Below are 24,519 nucleotides of genomic sequence, written 5' to 3'. Positions count from 1 at the left end.
TCACTAAATTTATAGAAAAAGCCCACTAGTCACAAACAGCTTCCTTTTGCTTCCCCCCATCCTTGTTTTCTACTGGGATTCACTACTTGGGGATCATGCCCTCCTTTTTTTCTCTGAACTACTGAGCCAGCAGCCCAGCATTGTATGCCTGTAAGGAACACAAGTATTTCTTTGCTATGTGCTTAATATTTAATATGTAACATTCAGCTCTGTGTTAAAATGTTCAATAGACTATATATTATTCAATAAGGAAAACTTAGCATGTTAAATAAGTAGGAATTTAAGAACCATTTTTATAAATGGGCCTGATTACCTAACATTTCCTTGCTTTATTGTAGGTTCATTACTACTTTTAATTCTTTCATTATTTGATTAAGTTGAAAGTGAAGCAGTTTTCCATCCAGGACACTTCTAGCATTGACCTCCTTTCTTCTAGATAAGTACAAATGTGTAGTTAGTACCTAGTCTGAGTGTGTAATGCATGTAAAATTAATAGATGGTCAAAATCTGCTTGAGTGTTACAAAATTAGGACAAATGAATGTACTGGGTTATTTATTTATTTTTTCCTCTATATTGTTTAGAGACAGAGATTTAGAGACATTTTTGCAGAGTCTTCTTTTATTAAAGAGGGCAGAGGATTCATACTTGCTGGGACATGTGGATTACTTATGCATTCTCAGCTCCTATTGTTATTTATGTCACAATAACAACAGAAGTCCACATAAGGCTGATGTGCTCTGCATGCACACACTAAGAGTAAGGCATTTTCAATGACCCACGGAGCTCACAACCATCTGAGTCTAGAGAAAGGCCAGAGAACAGCAGCATAGATTTTCTGTGCTTTATTTATTGACCAGAGATTTAAGCATTTTAAAAAAATAATAAAATAAATAAATGGGGGGCAATTTTTTCAAGACATTTGCTTGCCTTGCTCCCATTTATTTGAATGTGAATTAAGTGCCAAAACTGTCTGTTAGTGACAGCTAAAAAATTATGCCTTAAAGGCATTTTTTTTTTTTTAGCAGTACCATCGACTCATTTGATGGTTATATATAATGGTATTAACCTTCCCATCCCCAAAGCAGAACCTAGAGCTGCTATGGTATGATTGCTCAAGAAGTAGGAGGGCTGACTGTTAGCACTTACCCTATTTTCCTGCAGCAGCAGAAATTCAATCTAACAAATCCCCTCTGAGATCTGAGGAAGATGACAATGTCTAGTGGTATCAAGACACAAGTTTTTTTCCCCTCTCTTCAATCCATGAGAAACCTTATCAGGTTTGCCTTGGCAAAACCAGTGTTCTCAGATAGATAGAAATTATCTTGTAATTTCCAACCTAAACGTATTTCTGAACATTTTCTATCCAACTGATCTTGTACTAGTATCATGCTTTAAGTTAGCTAACTCTTCCACTATCTTGACATTCATCCTTTAGAAGCTTGAGTAACCATTTTTTCCCTTATCTGTTGTACTCCTATGCCAAGTCAAGCTTTTTGTGTGCTTTTGTCCCTCAGTAATCTCAGCAGACCTTTTCTGTTCCTGTTTCCATTTAAGTTCATTTCCTTTTGAAAACAGATACCTAGAAATGTAAATAAATTCCATCCAAGGAATTACAACTGTATGTGTAATTTCTTACTTGTACTAAAACAATTTCAGAAAACCTTGCCATGTAGGCATGTACAGAGCTTGGCAAACACCATGAATTTGTGTTGGCTATGGCCTTGCTGTGAGGTACTTGCTCATGGGTCTGAGCTCTTATGTCCACACAGAGGAAGAGCCATGGAGATAAGCAAAGATGGGGTGTTGTTTGTTGGATGTGCTTTAAGAAAGGACATAGAAGGCCACAAAGGAAATACATTGGCCTTGAAGACACAAATTGTTGTTTACTTCCTGTTTTATCCTTATGAGCATATGATTTTGTATCCTGTCATGGAGAGGTCGTTTGGAGGCACTCTGTTTCTCCACATGAGCATGTCGCAATAAGATCTCTACAGAATTCATATTAAAAAAAAAAAAAAAAAAAAAAAAAAAAAGGATGAGATTGTATTGAGTGCCCAGGTGCTGGCAGGGGCTGCCCCATGCTGGACATGGCCCCATGGCAGGGCAGATCTGAGCCCAGCACCAAGCTGGTGGTGCCTTGGGGAAACCAGATTTCTGAAAGGGCAGAGCGGGCACAGGCCAAGGAGGAGGCCCAGGGCGAGGGAGAAGCAGCAGAGGGCCCAGGCCCCAGGAGGAGGAGGGTAGGAGGGACTTCAGGCCTGCAGCAGAGACTTTTCCCTGCCAAGGTTAACACACCACAGAGATACCGAGTTCTTATAACGCTTCTCAGAATGATTTCCAAAGGATGGTGAGTATCACTTTTGTTTTACCAAGGGAGAAATACCCATTGCGGGGTCAGTTGAAGTGTCCCTTTCACCCCACCTGAACGTTTACCATTCTGATGCTGCATTTATCCTCAATTGCCAGATGGCTGAGAGAAGGATCTTGGCTCTCCTGGCTGGCCCAGAAGAGACAGGAAACAGCAAAGTTGTTATCTGGGTTTGTGCGGGCTGTTTAAAGCCAAGTCTGAGCTGGAGACCATGTAACATAGATACATGCGGCTGTACACAAGTTAGTAAGTCCTTCTGAGAGCCCTTGAGATATATTAGCTCAGGTTTTGAGCCACGCTAATGCAGCTGTATGTCTGTGCCTATACACTCAGCCAGCAGAGACCGGCTATTTTTGTTTTTTTCTCCCTGCATAAATCCACAGAATGTATTCTCAGAGACCCCGGACTAAGGCTTGCCAGAAGAAAAATAATCCTGGCTCAAAGAATAGCAGATTTTTATTTTACCTTTTTCAGCATTTAGAAGAAAGCAGTTTCTCAAAACATCTAGGTGCAATTCGCATAGCACTAAATGTTGTGTGTGAGATACTGCGGTGCCTGTATTTGCATTTATGCTGAGAGAGCAATGCTGCACCAAGAGGTGTGTTTGTAAATAGTACTGGCACATCCTTCTGAACTACAGCAGTCTTACAGGTTTCTGGTGGTGAGAAAAGACATGTAAGGATGTGCAAAGTGATGAATGTTAAGGATGAGTTAAGCATGATTGGTTCATCCCAGGTGTGATTTGGAGCTTTCTCTGAGGCCGTGGTTAACTTTTTAAAATGAGTATTTATCTTGGCTGTCCTGCAATGAGGGTGGATTGTCTCAAGTCTTTATGGGCTGCCTGCTTCTGGTAGCACAGGGGAGATAAACCTTTGGATATAAGCCTAAAAGACGCTTACAGTTTCTGGTGTGCATGGGACTTTTGCCTCTAGTAAAAGCCATCAACATCTGGGAGTAATAAAAAAAATCATCTTTTACTCTCAAATGTAGAAAACTGAAGTGTATGAAGAAGTAGGAGAGGGGGATGCATCACTGCATGTCAGTGTTTGCTGAGGTAGAGGAACTGTGGCTCCAGGCTGGAATGAGGAAGCGCAAAGTGAGATGGATGCCAAGTCTCATGTTTACTGTGTAAACACTTATTCCTAGGCATTTTGGTGGCTGTAACTCAAATGCACTTGCAGTATCAGTATGCATATGAGGATGTGAAGGATCCTTCTGGTTTGGTCCACAGGAAGGCTCCTGATGTCTATAGAGTTATTGCCATGAGTTATTTTCCATCAGCTGCAGGAAGCATGTAAGCAACAGTCTTTCAGCCTGGAAATCTGAATGAGATTTTTCTTTTCATGAAGTTTCCACCTTTGGTTCTCAAGGAATACTTAAGAGAAAAAAAGTAATGCTATGTAATTATGGTCATTGTTGTAGATATTTAAAGATAAAATAATTAATTATAGAATGAAAAAAAAATACGAAATTATAGAATTAAAATTTTAAAGTAAAAATATTAATTTTATTATTATTTATTTATTTATTTATTTTTGTCTGAATGATGAGTGATAAAATTGATGGTTTGTTTCTGGTCTGCCCTCTAGTGTCCAGGACATCGTATCCTTTGCTTGCTCACACTTGAGAATGTGTCCCAAGAATTTCTCTCAGTACAGGAAAGAAATACATGGAGTGCAGAAAAAATGGAAACGGAATAAAGGATGAAATGGTGGAAAAACCTTTCCAATATAATTCACAACATGAGTTTAAAGAATTCAATTTATTTCACTGACTAGTCATATTAGAGAAACAGGAGAAAAAGCTGCATGGGAAAACTGATCAACAGTTCCAATCTCATCTCGGCTTTCTGAGTTGCTTAAAAGATAGAGCTGACAAAATCTTTGAATATGTGCACAATAATGACAAGATTGACATTTTAAGATATCTGATTGAAATAATTATTTAGAAATAGAAGTAAGTTTGGTGTGCTTAAAAAATTGAATGATATATTAGAACTTCAAAAATACCAATTTGAAAATATTTTAGACTTTTTTTGTGTGTGTAAGGTATAACAGAAATTTTGTCTTAATTAATTACAGAACCAGCATAGTTCTGTAAGACCTGAACTCATGTTTATGCCTGTACATAAAAAAGCACACATACAATTTGTAATATTGTGTAATACATGATTATGAACTGAAATATATTTTCTATGTGGATGTATATATGTGTTTGTATAAATTCATATATATATGTTTACAGAATGTGTGTATATATGTGAATATATATAGATACATAAATGTACAACATTAATATTTAATACATTCAATATTTAATATATTTAATATATAATACATATTGTATATATATTATATATTATACATACATATATATATATATATATGACAGTGTCACATTTCAGCCTGTTTATCTGCAAAATCACTTCCAACTGCTTGTTAGGTGGCACATCATTATTCTGCATCCAGCCTGACCCTGTTTGTTCGTTATGTTGCTGCCAGAGCTCAGCAGAGGATTTACTAATGTTCACCTCAAAGTGAGTAATGGCACTTTTTGTTTACAGAGTAGGACAGAACAAAAACAATTCCACTTTTTTTTCTCTGTTTCCAAAAATAAAAACAATAAATAAATAAATAAATAAATAAGAATGTATGTGAGACAATCTGGCCATATTAATGAGTCTGTTTCTGACTGGAAAGAGAAAGGTCCACCTTCTGGGGACTGGGATCCTGGAGGAGCCTGTGCAGTTCATGGGAAGATAACCAGGGTTTGAATAAGTTTTCTCGAGGTTTATGCCATATGTAGATGGCAGGGGATGATGCTGGTGCCTAATTGAAGTATAGAGGAGATATTACCATTCCTTGTCCCATGCGGCAGGGCAAACAGGGGCATGTTCTGTGATGGGAATTGGACAAAGCAATAGATAAGGGTTCTTCACATCTCAAGAGACAAGCTACTAGAATGGTCTTTACTGCTTTCCACCTTCATCTGTTCCTCCTTTCTCTTCAATCATGTTCTCCTATCTGGGTGTTGGAAGGGATCTGGGTCATGCAGGCTCCCCTCAAGGTGGAGGGAAATGTTTACTTTTCCCTTTGCACTGAGGAGAGTGAGTCTCTCTCTCTTGCCCCATTTAATTTCAGAGCTGGGTAATGAAGCCAGTGCTATTGCTGTGTTTGTGACTGGAGAAAAAGGGGAAATAAAATGAATGTGATGTAATGCTCTGATAAATTCAGTGATTATCTTTAGTGTTCTGTAGTTTTCCTTCTTATTGGTTTGACATACACCTGCTGTGCCAATCTGTTCGCCAGAATGACTGTCGTCACTGAGAAGTACGGATGCAGATTATCTGTCTTTCCCTTTCACAATAAGTATAAGGCAGGCTACTTAGAAGATTTGGAAACAGGGAAAGAGACTTCTGTAGTGAGCCAAGTCATAAGTATCATTAGCATAATGCAGGAGTCTTTTATCTCAGCTCCCTGCTCAACATGGTCAGCTGTAGAGTCAGTTAAGATTGCTCAGGGTTTATCCGGTCCAGTCTAGAAAACTTCCAGGGATGGAGGCTACAGAACCTCTCTGACAGCTTTTTCCGCTGCTTGATTGCCCTCATAGGGAAAAAGTTTTAATTTCTCTTATTTAATCTTATGCCTATTTTCTCTTGTTACCGCTACCAAAACCGGGGTAGTGAGGTCTGAAGAATGCTGAGGAGAAGGGTTCAAAACCTCGCCTTGATGTACAAGCTGCTCACTTGTTTCTGCCCAGGAGGCTGTTGGTCTTTGCTGTCAAGTCTCACATTCAGCTTAATGTCTTCCAGAACCCCCAAAGCCTTTTCTGCAAAACTGCTCCCCAGACCATCAGCCACAGTCTCTGTAGTTTTCAGGGTTTCTTCATTCCCAGTCTCCTGTACTGAATCAGCTACTCCAAGGATACAGCATTGTTTGCATGGGCCACGTTTTGCAGTTCTCTCATTGATCGTTTGCTGGATCTATATGTAAACAAGATGTTTTCTCCCCAGGCTGTGATGTGGTTTCCAGACGAGGACCAATCTACAGTTCTGTTGCTGGGTGGAGAGTACTGCAGAGTGCCTCATGCTCCCACCTACAGTTTCTGCCATAGAGTGTACACACACAGTTTCCTACTTGCACTTCTGTGGTGGGGAACAGCATAACACATATTTGAAAGATGGGCCTGTAGCCAGGGCATTGGGTTTGATTTGGTCTGTGACTGTTAGTGCAGGTAGGTGTTTTTTTTTTTTTTTTTTTTTCTTTTTTCATGCTGGAGTGGGATAGGGCAGGGGAAACAAAAACAAAAACATTCCCACCCCCACCGCTACCAACAACAAAGAGTGCCTTTCCTTCTGTCACAGGTTTGTCCAACCTCTGCAGTCACCCCTGGACTCTGACCATGCCAAATTGTAAAAGGTGTATTGCAGCTATTCATAAGAATAACATACTGGTATCAGTAACCAGGCTATATGGTCTCAGTGTTAAAGATAGGCCTACATGGCTGGGGCATGCAGTGAGAGGGTGCTATGTTGCCATCACCCTGGATTAGCTCCATCTCCATGTCTGCTCCGTCTTTGTCCTCCCCATTGGGATAAACCAGCTGGTGGCACGTATTGCGGCTGACTCTTGTTACCATGTGGTCATCAGAAGCATACTGACAGCTGAAGAGGAGGAGATGTATTCATATTGTGTACTCATGGACTTCAAGATAAATCCTGCGCTATAGCAAATCCCTGAAGCCCTGCAGTTGCTCTCTGCACCTCTGCTTTACCTTTTGCTTTAGACTTACACTAGTACTCATTCTCTCTTTAATAAATAATACAGTATAAGATAAGCAGCAAATGTCTACACAGATATTAAGATGTAGTTCTGTGATTTCTTATGCAAGGTAATATCTTTCACCTTTCTTTGAACTGACATGAACTAAAGAGCCTCATATAGCTCGAGTGTCCCCTCTTTTACACAAACCTTTAACATTCAGCTTATCTTTAAGGTGAAACACGTGTTTTCATAACCATTGTTAGGCCTCACATGCAAAAGAGGATTTTTATTTTGTTAAGCATTAGATTGACAAATCAGGTTAGTTTGTTTGCCGTTTAATTTTTCCAGCCACCCAGGAGACAAGTGAGAATTGGGCCTTTAGCACTATATAGGCATGGTCTGTGGGATTTCAGATGTAAGACTAAGACTCAGAAACTGTCCTCTGAAGTGCAGGCGATTTTCTGCTTCCAGTCCTCAATTTATGTAGGCAAAAACTGTAAGGCATTTCAAGAAGTCCAGTTGCACCAAACTTCCACCTTTCTATACAAACAGTATTTTTTCTCTCTGACCAAAAAATCCCAGGTTTTACTTTGATTTTCCAGTTAAGTCTTATTCTGAAAATAATAAATAAAATGAAAGCAGGCATCAAAGAGAAAGCTATCCTGAAATGAACCAGTGGCTGCTCTATCTTCTACAAAAGGAGCAGGGAGGGCCCCCAGAATCTTGTCCCAACATTTGATTATCCCTTAGGCTTTGTGGTGTATGCACTTGTTATAATACACAAGAATCATGCAATAGTTGTATAGTTATATTTGTGTAATCATGAGCTGGACATTTGTTTGAGTTCTTTCAGGAACAAGGAAGAGCAGAAATAAAATTTAACACCAGAAATGCTCTATTATTTTCCTTTTTATTTTTATTTTTTTTTTATATGTGTATTTTTTATTTATAGTAAGATCTCGTGAAATTTGAGTCATTTACTCAGTGAAAGAAGACTCTCAGCAATTAACTCGTGTGAAAGGTTTAGTTTGATCTCTTCTTCTAGCTTGCTTTGCTGACTTGCCAGAACCCAGAAACTCAGCTTTATGGTATACATCACCTTCATGCCTTTTCGGTTACAGGTTCATTGCTCCTCTCTAGATTAGTCCATTGTAGCCATTACAAACTTGATAACTTGCTTTTCTGGGATGGATCTGAGGTTTCCTGCCTAATGATAACTTAAGAAAGGAGAAATGGACACAAAATATATAGAGAGAATCATTGGTTATGTATTTATTTCTCCTTGTAGAAAGATTAGTAGGTTCACTTAAGGAATATACTGCTACATTTACACTCCCTGTGGAAGTTGTTCCAAAGCAATCTGCAATGTAGACGTGACTTAAAATTTTCTGTACTGAACTCCTTCTACCATGATCACTACATTCCCTAATAAAGAGTCCATCCGCAGCTTTCCTGTAGCCTCCTCCCCGGAGCCTTCTCTTCTCCAGGATGAACATCTACAACTCCCTCAGCTTGTCTCCACAGGGGGAGGTGGTCCATCCTCTGATCATCTTTGTAGCCCTCCTCTGGACTCATTCTAATACTTCCATGTCCTTCTTGTGCTGGAGGTCCCAGAGCTGAACTCAGTACTCTAGGTGGGGTGTCATGAGAGCAGAGCAGAGGGGGAGAATCCCCTCCCTTGACCTCCTGGCCACATTCCTTTTGATGCAGCACAGGATACAGTTGGATTTCTGGGCTGGAAGTGTACATTGCCAACTCACATTCAGCTTCTTGTCAACCAACACCCCCAGGTCCTTCTCCTCAGGGCTGCTTTCAGTCCATTCTCTGCCCAGCCTGTTTACGCGTTGGATTGCCCTGACCCAGATGCAGGACCTTACACTTGGACTTGTTGAACCTCATGAGGTTTGCACAGGCCCACTTCTTGAGCCTTTCAAGGTCTTTCTGAATGGCGTCCCTTCCCTACAGCATATCAACTGCACCACAGAGCTTGGTGTCATTGGCAAACTTGTTGAAGGTGCACTCAATTTCACTATCCATGTCACCGACAATGATGTTAAATAGTGTCGGTCCCAGTACTGACCCCTGCAGAACATCACTCATTACTGATCTCCACCTGGACATTGAGCTGTTGACCACAACTCTTTGAATGTAATTTTCCAGCCAATTCCTTACCCACCAAATGGTCCATCCATCAAATCTATGTCTCGCCAATTTAGAGATAAGAATATCATGGGGGAACGTGTCAAATACTTTGCACAAGTCCAGGTATTTTGGTGTCGGTTCTCTTCTCCTATCTACCGATACTGTATCTGCCAAAGCAACATCCTAAGTTGCTTTGCTGAGACCTGTCAGAACAGTTTATAGTTTGATCTTATTTCTTTGCAACATTGACCTTCCATTTTGATTTAAGAAAGACAGTAATGTCTCTTGCAGTTTCCATATTACTACTTTTTAAATGGGCCTGGACCATATGGAGTTTTTAGCTGGTGATGACACAGTTGAGAGCCTCTGGGCAAGTGTTCAGGGAAAGCAAATAAAAGCAAATAAAGTGGATGTCATTGTGGGAGTCTAATATAAACCACCCAGCCAGGGTGATGACACCGATTAATTATTCTTTAAGGAACTAAGAGATACCTCTAGATCAGCTGCCTTTGTCCTTCAGGGGGACTTGAACTTGCCAGATATTAACTGGGAATATCACACAGCTGATACAAAGAGGTCCAGGAGATTCCTAAAACACCTTGATGATACCTGTACCTTCTTGGTACAGGTACTAAGGGAACTGACTAAGAAACATGCCCTCTAGGTCTACTGCTTGTGAACAGAGAAGGTCTCATGGGTGAAGAGGTGATTGGTGGCTGGCTTGGACATAGTGTCCATGAAATAGTTGAGTTTAAAATCCTTGGTGATAGGAGGAAAACTGCCACCAAAACTTCAACCTTGGATATGGGGAGAGCAGATTTCAGACTTCTCAGGGAGCTAAGCAATGCAAAACCTAAGTGAGTTCCCCTGGGAAACTGCTTTTGAAGGCATTGGGGTCTATCAGTGCTGGTCAGTTTTTAAGTACCACCTCCTATGAGTGCAGGGACAGGCAATTTCAGAATGTTGGAAGTCAAGCAGATGGGGCAGAATGTCAGCTTGACTGAGCAGGAATCATATTCTAAAGCTTTGGTGTAAAAAGAAAGTGTACGGCCATTGGAAATGAGGTCAGATGACATGGGAGGACTACAGAGATGCTGTTTGCCTTTGAAGGCAGAAAATTTGTGTGACTAAAGCTCACGTAGAATTGAAGTTGGCCAGTACTGTGGGGGACAATAAAAAGTGTTTTTAAAAATATGTTAACAACAAAAGGAGTACCATAGGAAACATTAGTCTATTACTTGATAAGGATGGTGACCTCACAAACAGGGACATAGACAAAGCAGAGACATTCATTGCGTTCTTTGCCTCTGTCTTCAACACCAATGATAGGATATGGGACCCCAAGTGCCCTGAGTTGGAGGACCACGACTGTGGGAATGATAAACTCCCAGTCAACCCCAAACTTGTGTGGAGTTGCATGGATGCATATAAGTCTGTGGAGTTTGATTCACCCCAGGGTACTCAGAGAGCTGGCTGATGTCATTGCAAGATCTCTCTTGATTATTGTTCAATGGTCTTGGGAATCTGGAGAGGTCCCAGTTGACTGGAAGCTGGTAAACATAAACCACATAACATAACATAAAGCACATTTTCAGCTCTCAAGTACTGAACTCTACCACTGTTGCAAATGCTGTTTTGCCACTTGCTTGGGTTTTAAACAGCAGATTGCCATCCAATGGCTGAATAACATGTTGCATGTGAGCATGTCTCAGGGTCGGCTGTTTGCTACCCAGTTCTTTTCCTACCTGTCATAGAATTTTCCTCAAGGACAGTTAGCTTACATGTGCTGTGGCTTATCTAGAGACAAGTAAGGATGGTGTTTCTCTTCTACATTGAAGGCTGCAATGTGAAGCTTATTGAATTAATATTGGACAAGTCTTTTTTTCCCCCTAAATTATTATATGCAAACTCCACATGATAGCAAGGTACTACTAGTACTGCCTGCCAACTGGTATTTTGCATTTAAAAGATGTATATAAAAAAGAAGCTGGAAACCACTAGGGAAGAGTCTTAAACAAACAAGTCCATCTGGCTGGTTAGTAAATTAATATGTGTTTTAGGCGGGAGAGATACCAATGAGTGTTGTTAAGGTTGTCCAGCATTTCTTATAATAACGCTCTAGCTTTTATTACTTATAATTTTGCTGTGTCTTAATTGCTTGGGCTGAAACTCTCTATGCAGGGGCATCTGCCTTGCACTGAATTAATTTTGGAAAACTCTAGCCAAAATAGTTTAGCTGCTTCTGTAAATGAATCGAGGAGAAATAATCAGTTTTGCCTGCATTTGAAATGGCTCATATACTTTTCTTTGGAATACTTGCACTTATGTGCTCTTGGGAGCAGATACTACAAAGAGAAAAGAGAAGGAGAAATGTTCTTTCTTTTGTGTCCATCACTCTGAACTTCTGACCAACCTAAGCTAGCCCTTAAATGTTTGAATAAATACAGTTTTCTGGTGTTCAGCAGTAAATAAGCATAAGCAACTAAGTTCCTTTGACACATCGAGTGCAGTGGATGATTTCTAGGCTGCATCAAAGGCAACATTCTCTACAACTTACCTGCCTTTCTCTGGGATGCTGTGGGTTGGATCAGCTCTGAGGTAGGACACCAAGTGGAATACCTAAGGCTCCCTGCACTCTGCCGAGGCTAAATGGGGGAGGAAGTTGCCCTTGTTATTTGAAGCACAAAATTGGTGTAGGAGGTGATGAGACCTAGGAAGAGACCGAGTGCATTGGGTTTTAGGATATTTTAGATTGACTGGGTTGGGTGTTTGTGTAGGGTGTGACTGAGAGGCAATATGTGTATGTGGAAAAAAATGAGGCTATGCTTAAAATTAAAGGAAATTGGTAGTGGGTGAGCTGAGTGGGTAGAGACTGGGCATCTCTGGAGTGTGTTCTGGGAACAGCAGGGTACAGGACTCATTCATGATTTCAGAGAGTAGTTGATAAAGGAAGGTACCTCTGGAGAACACCTTGTCCACCCTCTATCTATCTTGATTGCCACCTTCAATCAAGTTTTGAATATCCTCAATGATGCAGACTCTAAAACCTCTCTAGGCAATCTGTTCCAATGTTTAGAGACTTCAGTACAGACCTTCAGAAAGTCTCAGCCGAGTGTGGGGGTCTCTGAGGAAGTCCATGCTGTGTTTTCCCATGTATCAAATAAGTGGTAATGTCAGTCCTTTTTCTCATAGGGGTGTTCAGAAAAATAGTGATCATGATTGTGTGAGGTACTACTGCAGCTCATGAAGGTTTATATAGCTTGTTCTTTCAGGCCCGTATTACTCCCAAAATCCTCTTTCCCACTCCCCCATGGGCATGAAGCTGAACCTGGTGGATGATAGTCTCCACACTTGGGCTAAATTTTTGTTCATACATGCATTTGGGTGCATTGGTCCAGTTTCATCCATGGGTGATCTAAGGGACAAATCTCCAAATTAACCTCCTGAATTTTGCAGAGGTCTCTACAAAGATGTGCTTAAATAGATACATCACTCACTCCTTAAAGATATCCAGAATTTGTTTATCTCTCTTTCCTATAGTTCATTATGTGTAGATGTGTTATTTTTCCAGAACTTTTTTCTTTGACACACAAAGACACTTCAGAATTTGTTTTTGTGTTCCTAATACTGTTGTAGTTCCTTCAAGTCCTATCGGTTGTTTGTGTCATCTTAAGCACTTGAAATGTGCTTAGCTTATTTACTCAGGATTTTCTATCTAGTTTCTATCTCGTCTTCAAGAGTTGTGAAGGAGATGATTGTATTCCAAGCTTTCCAATTGCCTTCCAGGTAAGGGAAACACTGGTGGGTAAGCTTTTTTCTGTTTTTTTCTTATTTGAAACAAGACTATTGACTTGGCAGGTTGGCTGTAGCAAATAAGATGATGGACTGCAATTGAATGGCAGAATGAAATAAAATATCGAATGGGTAACAGCTGAATGAGGACTCTGTGTCTTTAGGATGTGACAAGTGTAAAGGAAAGGACTTGGAAGGGAAAGCATAAGCTTATGTCCTTGAAGATTTTCTTGGATACAGCTATTGTGAGCAAGACAGGTCTTCATGATCCTTGTATATATTATATGATACATATTTTGTGTAAAATATACACATAGTGAAATGATGCAGTATACTTTATAGATCAAGAGATTATTCTCTTTCTACTGCTCTAGTTGTTCGAGTTAGTTCTCCTGTATGATATGTAAAAATGTCATGTGATTTATACACACATTTATACTGTGATACTCGCTTAGAACCTCTTATATTTATTAGCTCTGACTTTCACCATCTACAACAAAATAAATATAGATACATTCTAGTTAACCATTCTGGACACACTTTATCAAATAGCAGCATGAAAGTCATCCTCTGATCCCCTATCCTGTTTTCCTTCTTCTCCCTTTACTTAAATGCTCCTTTGTTGCATAGCATGAAACTGGATTATGTGAGACTGAGTTGCCTATCATGTCAGAGGGTGTTTCAAAAATGCTATAGCAATATGGTACTTTCCTTCCAGAAAGAGTCTTGGTCTTATGAATACTCCTGGAGAGTCCAAGGGATCCAGCAGAAATCAAACCCCCAAGATTTGAAAGTGCTACCTGTTCTTGGACTAGACACTTTCTGATTGGACCATACCTTTTTCTGAAATAATGAAAAGTGAGGAGTACAAAGAGACAGTGCCATAGAAACTCTGCGACACAACCAAGAGGTAAATTCAGCTTCTCAGTTAATCAAATGAACAGCTTGTTTTTTTTCTGTGCATTAACTACAGAGCTGTTGAACATCCTGCTGCTTGCCTAAAGCATGCATGTGGGCCTACCTTCTGCTCTCTAGCCGTGGTGTTGATGTGTTACACTTCCCCAAAGCAGTGTCAAAGGGTTTTTGTTTAACTGATTTGTTTTAGAAGTCTGCATTAGGCTAAAATGACTTACCTCTTTAGACTGTTAAAGAAAAATTAGCTAGAGACAGGATGGAGATGCATAAACACTGGTGTCTAGTACCACCTAAGGTATCTGTAATTCCTGGCTTAAAACTATGACACAGTCTCTAGCTTTAAAAAAAATAAAGTTCTGACTAAAATTGCTGTCATTCCTCTAGGATATGCCAAACATGTCTGTGAGATATCCTTTTTACAGAATTTTATCTACTCATATCAACATACTTTAGGCATTGTATAGGACTTAGTTCCCTAGTGTGCCGATGCAAGTCATTGCTAGACGTCCTTGCATGACTGAGGACAAATTAATTTTTTTATTTTTATTTATTTTGGTTGTAGAGAATCACGTTCACATTGTACTGCTGAAGATCTGCACAGGTGCCAGACATTGAGGTAAAAGAACCATGGGTTTTAGTGGGGTGGATTTTTCCTCTGTGTTGCAGACCAGTGCTAGCAAGAGAATTAAGGTGGTGTAACACAGCCACAGCCAGATCCTTGGTGGTGTAACAAAGCCATGCTGATCTGAAGCACCTGAAGCCAAAGGGACCAGCTAGCTTTTCTCATACATATTTTTGAATTCAGAGATGCAGCTCTCAGAAAATAGCCCTTATAAGCAGAGATGGAAAATGTATGCTTTCAAACTGATTACGTGTATCTCAGCAGTTACATTTTGCAACACGCTCCCTGACTTAGCAGAAATAAGATCTGTCTGTGGTTTCAGTGATCTTTTCAGAATAACCACACATTTTGCTGTCAGCTAGTTACTTAGGGGATGGGTGATTTGGATTTGCTCACAATCAATAATGCAATGAGATCTTCTCCCCTTGCACCCCAAATCAGCAGAGAAGCCCCTGGGCCATACACCAAGTACTATTTTTCAGCTTATTTTTCAGGTTCAGAATACTGTATAATTTTACATGTATACCATTTTTAAAGGTTAAAACAGATAACATTTTTTTCTTTCATTTTCTGAGTGGTAGAAAAGCCCTCTGAGACAACTATTCCATATAGTCTCTGAGTGGGAATCAGAATTGCTGCCTAAATTAATACTAAAATTATTAATTAAAAACCCTATAGCAGCAATGGTGTATATAGCAACTAGTTTTATAAGATACATAAAGACAGGGAAATGGGAAGCTATTCCAAGGAAGTCTGATTTAATGAATGCGGGCTGGTGTGTTTTGCTCCTCAGATGGGTGGTTCTAGGTTTTCTTATAGCAAGGAGATAAATAGAAAATGCCTTTATATGAACCACATTATGAATCTTCAAATGAACATGGTTTGGAGACACTGTCTTCTAGAATACTTTGGGGTGAGGTGCTGCCAGCACATCTCCTGGAACTCCTTCTCCAGGATAATTTAATAGGAAATACTATCCAGTGCATCTTCTTGGTGCCTCAGACTCAAAGGTTAATATCCTCTGTGGCATCCAGGCTGCAAGTAAAGCTCTGACAGTGGGAAACAAATCCCTTTAGAAAGTTTCCACCAGTGATTTTTCTTTTTCAGTAGGTTTTAGACAGGGTATCACAACGTCCTGCACACAGTACCAGCTCTGGAAAGAACTGTCATGGCATATGAATGTTACGCGGCTTTGCACTGACATTTTTGGATGGAAGTGACATTTGATTGTTATGACCTTGCTGCATCTTGTGATGTTCCAGTGCAAAATCAGAGCCTTGTGACATGCGTATTTGATAGATAAATGGCAACTGAATGCCTTGATTTCACATGTCTCTCTCGGTTAGGACTCCACGTTTCGATCCTGTGGCAGCCAATCCACCTTGGATTCTTTCCTTTCTTGTTTTCAGGTCCCTAGAGAAAGGCAAAGTTCAGCTTGTTTGCTTCATGTAATTAGGCATGAATTATTAGTGTCCTGGGCTGTGTAAGAAGGCTCCTTTCAGAGAGATTTTTTTCTCAGTGTTTTCTAGTAGGATGCAGCTCTATCCTTCTTACAAGGAATTGGCTCATAAGGGGGTTTCTCTATGCAAAAAACAAAAACAAACAAAAAAACACCTTTACAAAAGATGGTAATAAAATCCTTCTCTTAAGTCCTGTTTTAAAGAAAAAGGATTGACCTTCCTTTTAAAAGAAAAAAAGTTCAAACTTGCATCAGAACAGGAACTTTGAAAATTACTCCCCTCCTCTGCTTTGCTGTTTTCTCCCCTTCCTAACAGAAATGCAGAGCAGCCCCGAAAATAAAACCCTGGCCTCACAGAAGCTGGTGTTCGACCTTCACAGGGCAGCCAGCTTTTCACCCAGGAGCGTGCAGGGACTTTATTTCCATGCAAACATTTTAGAGACATTGCTGCATGTTTTCCCCAAGCTCCGAAGAGTGAGCGACCTCCATCCTCCCTCTGGAAGGGCTTTGGGGTGTCCCCCCCCCCTGTTCCCGTCCACCCAGGGCCCTTCGGTGGGTGCCGAGGAGGAGATCTGGGTGCTGGGGCAGCTGTTGCGCCGAGCAGCTCCGCGCCGCCGAGTTGGGTAACCATAGCAACAGCATCACCGCCAGCATCCTCCTCCTCCTCCTCACTCGCTCTCCTCCTCCTCAGCATCATCAGGAGCAGCAGCAGCAGCAGCCCTGGCAGGAGCCAGAGCCCGGCAGCCAAGGCTGCAGCCAGCCGCCTGCCGTCCCCTACCTGCACCGTCACCCCGCTACAGCACCGGCACCGGCCCCGCTGCTCCCCAACGGGGGCAGGAATAGGGGAGAGGGAGCTGAGGGAGGTGCACTGCAGAGGGATCCCAGACAACCCAGGTAAGAGCCACGGGGCTGCTCGCAAAGTCCCCGTGATCGCTGTGGTGTGTGCCTGGCGTGTGTTTGCGTGCGAGTGTTTGTTGCTAGTTTTTCCGGCTCTCCCCTTCCAACAGCAGGGTGATGACAATTCAAGGCAAGCATGTTTTCTGGCTCGTGGTTCCCGTCTCTGCCATACTGTCCCTCTCCGTCTCCTCCATCCTGATGTATAAGGAATAATAAATAATATTTTAAGAGGTTGTTTGAAAACGGGGTGATTGGGGAACCTGATGTGATAAGAGTGCCGAACGGCTGTGCTTCCGAAATAAAAGTGGGCAGCAGCAGCACAGCAAAGGTTGACATGGTAATTAATAACCCTTTTAAAAAAAATTTCATGCGACAACGCACTTCTGTCTCTGCCCACTCCACAAATAAATCTCTCTCATCATATCCAGCAGAGAGCTGTAAACCAGAGAGGTGTATGAATAGCCAAGACTAGCAACCTCACCGTTAGTCCAGAACTGGCACGTTTACCTTAAGTGCTTCAAAGCCAGACTAAGTCATTGCAATAACAATGCAATCATATCTGTAAATATATATATATGCACACATATATATTTGCAGAAATATCTCTTAAACCTTACACTTTCTAAGCAGAAGAAAAAATGTATCTTCTTAAAGACGTGGGTGTGATGGCCAAGCAGTAAGTGATGCTCACTTCATCTGTGTATGAGAAAGCACGTATTGAATGCATTTTAAAAGGTAGGAATAATAGCTCTAATCCAAAGGCATACGGGGACAGTCCTTTTCATTTTAAAAACAGAAAGGATCCAAAGCTGTGGAGTGTCCTTGTGCAGGCAAATATCTGTGGATGAGTGTGTACATGTCTGGAGAGCGTGAAGGGGGAGAGAATAAGAAGCAACTTTAAGCCAAGCTGTAAGTGTTTGCTATGTAATGACTGCAGAGAGCTCTTTTCACTTCCATGTAACAAGTATTATATGTATATATTTCTTACTATTATATATATATATATATATATATTATTTTTTTTTCTCTTTTGGTCAGCTGTAAAGAGAATGAGAGCTGCTGCTGCTGTCTCTGTCTCCTTCTCTAACCCCCTGCTCTCCCTGTCTGGTGTCCTTATCTTCCCCTGTCCTCCCCAAATAATCCTTGTCTGCATGGCTGGAAGTGCCCCTAGCTTTAATGATGATAACCATTTTAACAGAAGGCTTTTGAGCATATGATACAGTCATAACTTTACTTCCTATTTATACTGTAGGGACAGTCTTGATATGACCCAATGCCAAGCAACACAGTCAAGGGGCATCTGTCTTTTATGTGAAACCTGATTTGAAAATCACAGGGCTTTTTTTGTTTTTTTGTCCCAGTCCTGTGTTTTGCTACTTGCTTGCAGATCCCCCTAAAATCAGCTGGAGCTGGAAGATAACCTGTGATTTCCCAAAGAGGTATAGAACAGAAAAAACACAGAATTGGGCCCACCTTTTCTATCTGATCATAAACATCTTCCTCCTGCAAGCTACAGGAGAGCAAGGAATTTGTGTAGGCAAGACCTTATGCCTGGTTCTTATGCAGAAATGTTGTAAAAATCACCTGGGACCAATGTCCCATTGCAAGTAAAGTCGATGGGATGAGGGACAGAAAAAGAAAACAGAAGCAAGTTTTTGGAATCAGTGCTATGATTTGCAAAATAATTTCCTTAAGAACCTGACCTTATCATCACTACAGGTCTGCAAAGGGCCATTTGACCCTTGTTAATAACGGTGCTCATGGACATGAAGTTTAACCAAAGGGGATGATTTTGTATCCTTGTGCTATTTAAACAGAGGCACCGTAAGACTACAGTCATCAGGACATTGGACTAATCTAGTCACGTTACAGGGTATTTCTGTATGAGATTTGGTGTCTGCTTCAAATCAGAGAATGTTTCAGTTTTGAAACTTCTTCTGGGTAATAACAGGGAATAAAAATACCTATGAAATTGACTCTAAAAAGAGCACAAACCTCATCATGTTTTGGGCATGAAGACATCAGAGACAGGATTAAAATGCTGTTTATACATGTTGCAGAGATCTAAAGTGCACCTCAGTATGGCATGGAGCCGTGATCATCTCTCACAAGCACAAGCAAATGACTGAAGGTCAAAGGGTTTCTGTAGTGTTACACTGCAAAACTTCTCCTAGAAATGGCTCTGGAAAAGGCAGGAGATGTACATTTTTTCATAAACACTGTTTTGTTATAAAACTCCTCTGTAGAAAAAGCACTGTGAAGTGCTGTGTGTTTTTGGAAAGTCAGGGCATTGTATCTGATATCAATGTAAACAGCAAAGATTTTTCCCACCTCAAATAACCAATTTTTATTGATTAGTGTCCCTCACCTCTACACCTCTTCCCTTTGTTTAAACTGGAAAGCTTAAGAGGGATTATTTTAATTTTGATTTTATTTTACCTTATGGCTTGTTCTATTATATTTTATTTCTATAGTAATGGAAGAGAACAGTTTTTCTATTGATTTGTGCACAGCTGTTAACAGCTGGTCTCTTGATGCCCACTTAGTGTTGCTCACTAGCGCATTTCTAAGGGAAAAAAAAACTATTTTTCTATCTAATGATATTATTAAGTATCTTTTAAAATCCAGATCCTTATTTGCATTAGTCACCCGCTGTGTCTCTTGGAGCTCAGAACAAAAGAAGACTTGTACAATAGTTGCTGTTCTGAAGTCAGCATTTGCCAACAGGTTGAAACAGGCATCTCTGAAATGCTGCAGCCAGGGCTTTTTTTTTTTTTTTTTTTTTTTTTTAATAAGGAAGCTGCCGTTTTCCAGATCCTACCATGTAGTAACCCGAGGCAAGAGAAGATTTGATGATCAATGTTGTACCTTGCATTTAGTTTGACAACGCTATTCATTGTATTTTGAGGCTATGCGTAAACTGCCTTTTATTACTCCACTCAGTAATCATACTTTGTGATTCTCCTTGTTTCAATATTGTAATTCTCTGCCTTTACACTATATGGAGATTGGCTAGATCTGCTGCTTAATGAGGTAGACATGTAACCATGGAAAATAAAAGTTTTCCCAGTGAGTAAGGGGAGGATGAGATCTTTTCATCAAAGATTGGACACTCCGTATCTGCTTGGTTCCCTTGAAATTAGCTGGAGCTGTGGTTTGATAAGGGAAAAACTTTTTTTTTTTCTTTTTTTTTTTTTTTGTCACCACACACCTTTTTGGGTGATCATTCTGGTATTGGCAGGTTCTTAAGCTCAAATTGTACCTGGATCTTACTGTCCATGTAGCAGACACCAGACTTTTGGTTAGCCTTGAAGTGGTCAAGCAGTTGGAGTTGATGATCTTTGTAGGTCCCTTCCAACTGAACTATGTTATTCTGTTCTATTATGTTCTGTTATATTCCATAACTTCACTTGAAAAGGTTGTAACTCCTTTCTCATTTATTGGCTCAGGAAGTGTAAGCTCTTAGCCTCTGCTCAGCATCTCCTGGGGTCCATCATCTTCCTTGAAGATGGGTTAAGACCTTCCCCCCAGCTTGGTGAGACAGTCTGTGAGCCCATGCTTCCCAGCAGCACAACTAGAAGGAACTGAGAAAAGTGTGTCCAAAGGCATGATTAGCACAAGTGTCTCACTGCATTTCTTCTGATCTCCCCTGTATCCAGTTCCCGTCCTTGCACACTGGCAGCTCCTGACATGCTGCAAGGGAAGAAGGGCCTGTGATGCAGCATGACCTTTGCTAACACTGCTCCAGGAGGTAATGGGCTGAAACAACCCACAGTGGTTGTGACTGCTGGGCTGATCAGAGTCCTGTTTCAGAAGGTCAACACCACGGCACGCCTGATCTCAACTTGTCAGGCGAGTGAGTCATAAATTGGTTTCTTCCAAATCTAAATCCAAAAAGATATAATTTTATTCTCTCTCTAATCCTATTATTAGTGCCTGCAATGTTAAGGATGCTGTTATTCAGCAGTTTTACTTTTCCCCTGTCTGACTGCAGCAGATGGAGCATCCCAACAAAGTGTAAAAAGGGAGAATTCCTTTTCTTTGCTAAGATGCTGCTGACATCCATGTGTTGACGCGAATCAGCAGAGAATCCCTTGCAGAGGGGGATGCTCTCTCCAGTCCACCCACAGACCTTCCAGAAATCTGATGTCACTTCTCTCCCCAGATCAGACGTGCCTTGGTGTGATATCTTTGGGACTGGAGCACCCATCCCTCAGATGTGGTTATGTTTCAGTACTGAAACAAGTGGTTTGTGTGGCTGCATCACATAAAGAATGATTCTGGTTCAGCTGATTCCACAGAAAAAATGAAGCTCATCTTCCATGGACACAGAGGGAGCCGCACCATTTACTTGTCTTACTGCAATTGAGGCACTATAGGTAGATGCACATTTCTGATGTGTAATTGTTGTGGTATCTGTTTTCTCATTCTTAGGATCATACATGTAAGACTGTCTAAGCACTATTTTGACCTTATACTGGTATATGAATTTACAAATTTTTTGCTTTTGTACTTTCTGATCAGTTTCCAGCAGATATATTTATCTTATTTTCAATTTGTTCTTTTTCTTAGCTATGTGGTATTGTCATGGATAGGCTAGACCTTACACATCATATGGGACTTCAAAGGAGGAATTGCAGATGTTAATATTTACACTACAGACCTCTAATGATAAAACACAGCAGTGGTGCTTCAAGAAGTCGGTGTCTGTCTCTTTTGCATGGAAATTTCAAATTCTGTCTTCCTGGTAACAGTGTGGCATTCGAGGATTCACAGTATGCAGCACAATGACAAGTGGGGCTTTCTTAATGTAACTTGGTTTGGGAGGGACCACTCATCTGCTGCCATCACTTAGCAGCATGGGGAGCAGCAGGCTCTTTCTTTGTCCAGTTAGTTGGGCAAACTAATCTTTCCTGGTTTATTTCCACCCAGATCTGTGTGATTGGGAAAGAATCTGGCACCCTCAGAATCTTTTAACGTGTAATTTTAGCTTCTAACATGTCGCTAACATTGAATTTATTTCCGAGGCTAGAAAGCAGTGTACCATTAGTTTCTTATGGCATAAAAGAACATGACTATTACTTGGAGGATATACCTTGAGTGAAACATTGTTTGCGTCTGTGTCAATTTATCAGCCCCTACTGCCAAAAACACTGTGTTTCGAAGATTGAACAGTAGGAAAAGGAAGCCTCTTTTCTGAAAATGATTTCAAAAAGAGAGCAAAAGGGCCGGTATTTTCCTCACTGAATTTTCTACAAGTGGGTTTTTCTCAATATGAAAATCTCCATTCCTATTATATTATGTCCTTCTCCTTTTCACTCTTATCCTATGTTGCTTCTCAGTGGCTGTGTCTTGACTTTATTGAGGGCAGAGGATGCATGTGGATGGTGTAACCTCCTGATCTAACTAAAAAATGCCCTTGACTTGTGAAAATCAGCTTTGAGGGTGTCTGCATGAGATCATGGTGAAATGATTTTGTCTACGTAAGGAAACTTCCCTTTTGCTCTAGATGGGGAAGCGTGGGTCAGCACAAGAATTTGGAAAATCAGATCCCTTTGACTAATCCTATTCTGGATTTGTGTGATCTAAGAAAATTTGTGTTCTGGCTGATAATTTTGTTTCTGCAGAGATTTAACCCTCTGAGCTACAGGTTTTGAGCCCAAGACAGAGGCTTGCAAGCTGCTGGAAACTGTGTCAGCTGCCCACCCGCTGCATGATTGAGTAGTGGAGTTCATCAGGTACCGGCTTACATCCGCAATAGCTCCTACGTTCTACTAGGACCCCGACTATCCCACACCTTAAAGCATGAGGAACTCCATGGGACAAGGTAGATGGATTTCATTAGAGCAGAGCAGGATCTGCTGCTGCAAGGGACTTCTTACAGGTGTTTATAGACTACACCACATTGCTTAAATCTATTCTGTGCCATGCAGCAGTGCAGTCCTATTTATTTTCTTTGCCTGCCTGTCTTGGTTTAAAATCTCAGCTGAAGACATCTCTTTTCCGTCCATGTCTCCTCATTGTTTTCTCTCTGTTTCCCTCTCCCTTTGCAGCTGTGTTTAAGCTGAGCTGTGTGAGGGTACAGCTGGCCAGGGTAGATGTTACAGAAAATAAAGTTGCATTGTGTTAGGTTCTAGCGTGCTTTGCTCTATAGACAGCCAGTCCTTTCACTGCTGCAGTCAAGAGGATGCTTGCCACTGACCTCAGAAACAGCAAGATTCATCTTCATGCACAAAAGGCTTTTCAGGAGAAAAGATAATGCACAAGGGTGCAAAGAGATTGTTGTTTGAGGAAGGTGTGGAAGCCTGAACCCCGTCAGTGGAAAGGTTTTTTGTTGGCTTTTCTGGACGGATCAAAGTCATGATCCAGTTTTAGCCGGCAATGTCACGACCACCAGAATGTTCCTCACCTTTGTGTGGGGAACTGAGCAGCAAAGTCAGGGCCACTAGGAGGCAGAAGAGGGACAAGGTAGAGAGAAGTCATTTCAGGAAGGCTACTCTTTCATTTTTTTTATTTTTTTGCAAGAAGTAAACATCTGTATATTGGCCCAAAAGGAGAAGGAACAGCAACTCAATGTTATGTTAAAAACACTTGGATATGATCTTTCATGGTAGGATCCTTGGGAGGAGATTTTAGATTGCATCAGTCCTTTTGTCTGTGGAGGGAAGAAACATCATCAAAGAAGAAAGAAAAGCTAGTGAGAAATGATCAGCAGACTCCTGCTAATTTTTAGTAGCACTGTAAATGAAGCCTTGTTTTCTTTAGGTGACTTGCGTTGGTAGTGGGTGACATTAATGCTTTATTAAACTTGCCTCGCCGAGAAGCTCATCAGTTTTGCGTAGCTAATAATAATACCCTAATCGAGAAACAGAAGGTGGGATAACTCGGCATCAGAAATTGGAATGCAGAAATAGTTGCTGCTAGATGAACTAAAAATACCCAACAGCATAACTCTTGCCTACAGCAGCACATGCTGAACACACATTGGGCTCTGGCAGCAGGGAGAAATCGCTTTCCTTTATTTTCGGCAGCTGCTAGATCAGCAGTCCTCTATGGTGACCCACACGCGTGACCGCCAAGCTCCACCTCAGATGAGTGCTAGGCCTGCTGTAGAAAGTTAATTAGTATCCTCAGCAAGTTAACCATTATCCAGAGCCATAAACAAGCTATGTAGGGTGACTTCAGAAACCAGTTTGTCCTAGGGTAGGACTACCTGATCAGGGTAGTACCCAATGAGGGTGGAGTGACCTGCAGCAGGGATAGGGGTATAACCTTGACTACTCTGTTCCTCTGCTCCACTCTCATGCTTTGGGATAAACATCAGATGTCATGATCCTTGCTGAATTAGGAGCCTTGGAGTTTTCACTATTTAAAGGTTGCTGGTGCTCAAAGAGATTTATACACTTTTCTCTGCAGCCTCTTAGAGCTTACCCAGCCTGTCAACTTGGGCTTTACGAGGGTGAAATTTGATTTAGCGTGTACATGTTTTTCTGCTATGAACTTTGAAGTCTCCATGCCAATAAGCTAAGAGTGGCTCAGATGCAGTAGTGATGGGAGACC

General features: G+C 41.0%; 1 protein-coding gene across 2 annotated transcripts in view; it reads left to right on the top strand.

The window, feature by feature from the left end:
• The window catches only part of FAM135B (family with sequence similarity 135 member B), a 285,977-nt gene that overhangs the window by 54,105 nt on the left and 207,353 nt on the right, over window positions 1-24,519 (top strand). The window contains exons 2-4 of one of the 2 annotated variants that reach the window (XM_084510349.1): window positions 13,785-13,976; window positions 14,544-14,597; window positions 16,754-16,956. The exons of the other annotated variant lie outside the window; for it this stretch is intronic. The gene's annotated coding sequence lies outside the window, so the exon portion shown is untranslated. The remainder of the gene's footprint in view (window positions 1-13,784; window positions 13,977-14,543; window positions 14,598-16,753; window positions 16,957-24,519) is intronic. 2 annotated transcript variants of the gene reach the window in all.

This window comes from Aythya ferina (genome assembly GCF_964211825.1).
Source record: "Aythya ferina genome assembly, chromosome: 2".
NCBI lineage: Eukaryota > Metazoa > Chordata > Aves > Anseriformes > Anatidae > Aythya > Aythya ferina.
Note: the sequence above shows the minus strand (reverse complement) of the source record. Positions and strands in the feature narration are given on the sequence as shown.